The sequence below is a fragment of the Magnolia sinica genome, chromosome 14 (genome assembly GCF_029962835.1).
Source record: "Magnolia sinica isolate HGM2019 chromosome 14, MsV1, whole genome shotgun sequence".
Lineage (NCBI taxonomy): Eukaryota > Viridiplantae > Streptophyta > Magnoliopsida > Magnoliales > Magnoliaceae > Magnolia > Magnolia sinica.
Window position 1 is genome coordinate 14,821,715 of NC_080586.1, and position 7,222 is coordinate 14,828,936.

Here is a 7,222-nt window from a genome sequence, read left to right on the forward strand (position 1 = left end):
TTCTTTTGAATAATTTTTCGTCTTTTGGTTGTGCATAAGTCTTTCAGAAATTTGGCATATGAAGGTATCTGTTTAACGACATCAAGTAAAGGAATGTTGACTTTCACCTGTTTCAACACCTCTAGGATATCCTGAGAGTTAGAGAGAGGTTTTGGTGAAACCAACCGTTGGGGGAATGGAGCAACTGGCTTCTCTAGAAGTTTCGGTTCTACTTTTTGTGGGGCATCACTGGATCCATCATTGTTGTCCTCTTCTGGTTCTTGAGGCTTTTCGGGCCTAACCGGAAGAGTTTTATCAATGATCTTCCCACTCCTAAGAGTGGTGATGGATTTAGCATGCCCCATCTGATTTGAAGAGCTGGGATCATTATTCTCGTACTGCGGTTTAGGATTGGGGAGAGGTTGTGCAGGAAGCATCCCCTTTTCTATAACCGTCATACGAGAATCTATCTTTTGCATAAAATCTGTAATTCCCCGCATTGCCTGAGCCAGCTCTTGTATGGGATTTTGAACCGGTTCCTCTTGAGGTTTCACTTGATTTGGATTTTGATTGAAGAAACCTGGAGGAGTAGCCGTTTGTCCGTTCCTCCAACTAAAGTTTGGATGATTTTTCCAGCCAGGATTGTATGTATTGGAGTTAGGTTCAGTAAAAGGTCTTTGATAGTTGTTTACGGCATTGGCTTGTTCATTCAACACTCCTCGAAAGGCAGGTATTGTAGGACAGTTTTCAGTTGTGTGAATGTTGCAATCACAGATGCCGCAAACAATTTCATTGACCTTATCCTTCTTTCCTTCCATGGCCTCAACTTTCCTTATGAGCGTAGTCACTTTACACTTGAGATCATCCTCTTCTTTCAAGAGATATAATCCACCTTTCTCCTTTAATTGAGTCGGCCTAGACGTGGTGTTCGCCATTGGGTAATAGTCCCATGATTGTGTTTTTTCAGCGAGACTATCGAGGTAATCCCATACCTCGTCAACATCTTTATTAATGAACTCTCCATTACACATTGTCTCGACCATTTGGCGCATGGAAGATGTCAGTCCATCATAGAAAAAATTTGTAATGCGCCACGTTTCAAATCCGTGTTGTGGGCATAAATTGACCAAATCTTTGAACCTTTTCCAACATTAGAAGAATGTTTCATCTTCCTTTTGGGCAAAGTTCATGATTGCTTTTCTGAGGGTAATCGTTTTATGATGTGGGAAGAATTTTTTTATGAATTCCCTCTGCATATCGTTCCATGTGCCAATGGATCTAGGACGCAGTGAATGTAACCACGTCTTAGCTTTCTCTTTTAAGGAAAAAGGAAAGAGTTTCAGCCTAATTGTATCCTCAGATACATTAGGAAAACATAATGTAGCTATAATCTCATCGAACTCTTTCAAATGTAAATATGGACTTTCTGATTCAAGTCCATGGAATTTGGGAAGGAGTTGGATAACTCCTGGCTTGATGTCCATTTGTCCCGTGTTTTCAGGAAAAATCATGCATGAGGGCATACTCACTCCCACCGGTTGCAGATAATCTCGTAAAGTACGAGGCGGGGGTGCCTGTTGCACCTCATTCTCATCTTGGGTATCCTCCACCCTGGGTGGAAGTAGAGGAGGTTGGTCTTCAGCCATAACTTCAGTTAACTCAGGGGATTTCGAGCGGTGTCTAGTCCTGCGATGGATAGTCAACCCCTCAACCAATCCTCCTTCAGTCAAGAGACGTCGAGTGTCGTCACGGGCCCACTTGGGCATGAAAACACTCGCAGCCCTCAATTAAAAACCTAATCCCAAGAAAGGAAAAGAAAATCTAAGAAGAAAGAGAGAGTTGGAAAGAAATTACCAAATTGGAGTCCTAAGTTAAAAACCTGTAAAATAAAACAAAAATAAGTTAGATTCTAAAAAGAGAAGAATGATCCTTTAAAAGAAAAATAGCAGTAAATTAATTTCTAAAAGAAAGAATTCTTAAAAGAAAGTGGAAATTTCTAAAATATATTAGAAAATATCTAAACTAGAAAGTAAATTATTAAAAGAGAACTGAAAAATAGAAAGTAGGGAAGGAGCTTACCGAATTAGAAATTTCTATCTTAAAGGCCTACAAAATAGGAAGGTTAGTTTCTAAACAAAAATTCTAAAAATAAATTAAGAAACCAATTAGATTCTAAGAGAGTTAAAATTACTAAAAATAAAAGTAGAAAGTTAATTAAGAAATAACCTAGTTTCTATTTCCTACAGATGAGAGGATACTAGAATTAGAAAATTTCTAAGATTTAAACCTTAATTCTAAAAACAGAAAAAGTAGAGAATTTTAGGAAAGAATTACCAATTTAGAAATTTATGTCAGGATCCTACAAAACAGGAAACAAGTTAGTTCTAAAAATCAAATAGAAATAAAAATCTAAACTAAAGTTAATAAAATCCTAATCTCAAACTAATTCTAAAACTAATTAATTTCAAAGAATCGTAACCGTCAGTCCCCGGCAACGGCGCCAAAAACTTGTTCACTCCCCAAGTATAGGGTTGTGATGTAGTAATAAACTCGGTAAGACCGAGGTCGAATCCACAGGGACTGATACCTGTACGTTATCTGAAACCAAGTAGAACTAGAACTAGAACTAGACTAAGATGTGATCTAAACCAAATAGAGTTTAAGGAATAATTGTGGAATAATTATCTAAAACTTTAAGGAATTCAGAGGAAGGAAACTAGGGATTCAGAGGATCCACTTGTAGAGATCAGGGAGATCTTATGCCTGCGGCAAGGATTATAGAATTCAAACTGAACTTACTTGATCTGATTTTTAAGAGATGAGAAGTATATGAATTAGAATGGATTCCATCATCTAACCATGCCCAGGAGACAAAGCAAACAACAGGATAAACTAATTACCAACTAATCAACAATGTATGAAGATCAGGAAGGGTACCGTCATCCTACCATGCCCATGGAACAATGATGAACAACAGGGCTTCCTGGCTTCATAAACATAAAAAGGGGAAGAAAAAGGGATATTCAAAGCCGTTGCAGACCCATTGTAATTTCAGTCACAACAGACCATTAAAGACTAAAAAAAATTCCATTAATACAAATCAACTTCAGTTCATGAATTTAAATGAAAAGCAGAAATATAGTATCTCCCATCTCGCTACAGGCTTCACCTCTTAGCCCTAGCTAAGAGGTTTAGCCACACATGATATGGGCTAGAAAACAAAGTAAAATAAAACAAAAAGAAAAAGAAATAAACAGAAAAAGAATGCCAAACTCCACTCCTCGTCCAAGCTCCTGTTGCTCACGTCCAGCCTTCCAAATTGAATGCCGCATCTCTCTCCCGCACCTTCCTTTTTAAAGATGGAAAGCTCTCTCCAGAGCTGCTGTGGAGTCCTGAAAGGATTAGGCTGCGGAAACAGTCCTTCCGCAGCCAAAAAATGCCCTGCCCTCTGCTGTGAGGAACCTCACGCAATCCGGAATACCACGTCTCCGCGCTTCTTCTTCTTTATTTTTTTTCAAAAGGACAACGTCCTCTGGGAGTTTTCGTGCAGTCCTACATGATGAACGGTTCAGATCGTCCGTCCGATCGCTCCCAGGAGTGCACAATCCGCCGCAAAAATCGGACGGCTTCCGGTTGCGAAAATAGGGTAGCGTCATTGACGCTGTGACGATGGTGGGCCCCACTTCACTGTCTTTTTAGAAAATCCGAGCCGTCCATTGCGTTCTACTCGAAAAATCAGGTGGGAAGCACTACTTTTGGACCAAATTCCATGTGGCCCACAATACCTTCTACTCCGCCGTTCATCATGTCTTTAACGGTTAAGATTCTGTAACATTTTACATGGTCTCAAAAGGCCGCCTTGGTGAGGTAAATACCCCACCTACGCACACAATGGACGGTCCCGATTGATGTTATGCATGATGTGTGGGGCCCACAAGCAGAACGGACGTTGGTGTGGATCTTCACTGTAACGGCACTTGCCGTTTTGCGCAAGGAGTCGGTCAAATCCGACTTTGACCGAGAATCTCGGTCCAGTGTACACTGAGTGCGCATGCACTTGTGTTCGTGCGATGTTGATGTTTGTAAGAAATCTGCTCCATCCATCTGTTTTGACACGTAGTTTAAGGCGTTGAGACCAAAATTGGAGTATATCCAGATATCAGGCGGGGCCCACATAATGATTAAAGGGGCTGATCTGTCCATTGGGCCACTTCCACAGTGATCCAGGAGCTAAAATTTTACGTGTACGGTTTATTTATGGTCCTCGGGCCACGTATGAAGTTTCGAACTGATCAGATGGTGGAAACCCTATGATCTTGCATTCTGGAAACTTTTCAGGCCACTTGAGCTTCAATTCCTTGATTCTCTTGGGTCCCTGATGTGTAATTCTGTTGATCTTGGGTCTCTGGAGTCCGTCCCATGCTTTGGTGTCATTAGAGCGTTAAGTCCATGCTTTAAGCACCCATTTTGGTCCAGGCTCGTACATACACTCTGCATTATAAACACGATTAATCAGGCCATTAAGCAGTATCATGCATGTAAATCTATGCAATAAATGGGTCTGATATGCAATATTTGACCATACACTGCGTCCTAGATCCATTGGCACATGAAACGACATGCAGAGGGAATTCATAAAAAAATTCTTTCCACATCATAAAACGATTACCCTCAGAAAAGCAATCATGAACTTTGCCCAAAAGGAAGATGAAACATTTTTCCAATGTTGGGAAAGGTTCAAAGATTTGGTTAGTTCATGCCCACAACACGGATTTGAAACGTGGCGCATTACAAATTTTTTCGGACTGACATCTTCCATGCGCCAAATGGTCGAGACAATGTGTAATGGAGAGTTCATTAATAAAGATGTTGACGAGGTATGGGATTACCTCGATAGTCTGGCTGAAAAAACACAATCTTGGGACTATTACCCAAAATCAAACACCACGTCTAGGCCGACTCAATTAAAGGAGAAAGGTGGATTATATCTCTTGAAAGAAGAGGATGATCTCAAGTGTAAAGTGACTACGCTCATAAGGAAAGTTGAGGCCATGGAAGGAAAGAAGGATAAGGTTAATGAAATTGTTTGCGGCATCTGTGATTGCAACATTCATACAACTGAAAATTGTCCTACAATACCCACCTTTCGAGGAGTGTTGAATGAACAAGCCAATGCCGTAAACAACTATCAAAGACCTTTTACTGGACCTAACTCCAATACATACAATCCTGGCTGAAAAAATCATCCAAACTTTAGTTGGAGGAATGGACAAACGGCTACTCCTCCAGGTTTCTTCAATCAAAATCCAAATCAAGTGAAACCTCAAGAGGAACCGGTTCAAAATTCCATACAAGAGCTGGCTCAGGCAATGCGGGGAATTACAGATTTTATGCAAAAGATAGATTCTCGTATGACGGTTATAGAAAAGGGGATGCTTCCTGCACAACCTCTCCCCAATCCTAAACCGCAGTACGAGATTAATGATCCCAGCTCTTCAAATCAGATGGGGCACGCTAAATCCATCACCACTCTTAGGAGTGGAAAGATCATTGATAAAACTCTTCCGGTTAGGCCCGAAAAGCCTCAAGAACCAGAAGAGGACAACAATGATGGATCTAGTGATGCCCCACAAAAATTAGAACCGGAACTTCTAGAGAAGCCAGTTGCTCCGTTCCCCCAACGGTTGGTTTCACCAAAACCTCTCTCTAACTCTTAGGATATCCTAGAGGTGTTAAAACAAGTGAAAGTCAACATTCCTCTACTTGATGCCGTTAAACAGATACCTTCATATGCCAAATTCTTGAAAGACTTATGCACGACCAAACGACGGCAAAGTATTCAAAAGAAAATCTTCTTGACTGAGAAAGTGAGTGCTATCCTAAAGCAAGACGTGCCGCAGAAATTCAAAGATCTCTATAGCCCAACCATATCATGTGTAATCGGGGATTATCAAATTGATCACGCACTTCTTGACTTAAGAGCGAGCGTCAATCTGATTCCCTACTCGGTATACAAACAGTTAGGTTTGGGTGAATTAAAACCTACCCTAACCACACTACAACTTGCTGATCGCTCTATTCATATACCAAGATGGAAAATTAAGGATGTGTTAGTCCAGGTTGACAGATTCTACTACCTCGAAGATTTTATCGTCCCTGGACACTGAACCCATCAATAACATAAGCACTCAGATTCCCGTCATTCTTGGACGCCCATTCCTTGCCACTTCAAACGCAATTATCAATTGTAGGAATAGTGTCATGACTATGTCTTTTGGGAATATGACATTGAAGTCAAACATCTTTTTCAATAATGGCAGAAACTTAGAGGATGATGACGATTTCCATGACATTAACATGATTGACTCTTTCGTGGAAGATACGACACCTCTAACCTTATCCTCTGACTCTCTAGAGACGTGCCTGGCCCACTCCCATGATTTTGATGATGACATGATTAGGGAGACGTGCGCCTTGCTTGATACTACACCGGTACTTGAAGTTAACCGGTGGAGGCCACAATTTGAAGAATTGCCACAAACCGATGTAGTGCCTCTACCGTCTAACCTCAAGCCGCCGAAGCTTGACCTAAAACCTTTGCCCTCTAATTTGAAATATGCCTATTTAGGTCAAGATGAGACATACCCGGTGGTGATCTCTGCCCACCTGGAGAAAGAACAGGAGAGTATGCTCGTATCTACTCTCATTGAGCATAAAGGAGCCCTGGGATGGACGATAGCGGACCTCAAGGGAATCGATCCCTCGATTTGTACTCACCGCATATATCTTGAGGATAATGCAAAAACCGCTCGGCAACCACAACGTAGACTAAATCCAAACATGAAGGAAGTGGTTAAGGCCGAGGTTCTTAAACTATTGGACGTGGGTATTATATACCCTATATCTGATAGTCAATGGGTGAGTCCAACTCAAGTGGTCCCTAAGAAGTCCGGAATCACCATCGTAGCCAATGCTAATAATGAACTCGTGCCAACTAGAGTCACTACTGGTTGGAGAATGTGCATTGACTACAGGAAGTTAAATACCGTCACAAGGAAAGACCACTTTCCTTTACCATTCATTGATCAGATCTTGGAAAGGTTAGCTGGTCATTCTTATTACAGTTTCCTTGACGGGTATTCGGGCTACAACCAGATAGAAATAGCCCCTGAAGACCAGGAAAAGACCACATTTACATGTCCCTATAGCACCTTTGCCTATCGAAGGATGCCATTCGGACTAT

At 41.2% G+C, this 7,222-nt stretch overlaps 2 non-coding genes across 2 annotated transcripts; one reads left to right on the plus strand and one right to left on the minus strand.

The window, feature by feature from the left end:
• The first annotated feature begins 1,080 nt into the window (after positions 1-1,080).
• LOC131226563 (small nucleolar RNA R71) lies at positions 1,081-1,187 on the plus strand. Its single transcript, XR_009161936.1, has one exon. It is a non-coding gene; the product is annotated as a small nucleolar RNA R71 (small nucleolar RNA).
• A 3,459-nt stretch (positions 1,188-4,646) lies between these two features.
• On the minus strand, positions 4,647-4,753 carry LOC131226345 (small nucleolar RNA R71). Its single transcript, XR_009161736.1, has one exon. It is a non-coding gene; the product is annotated as a small nucleolar RNA R71 (small nucleolar RNA).
• Positions 4,754-7,222: the final 2,469 nt, after the last annotated feature.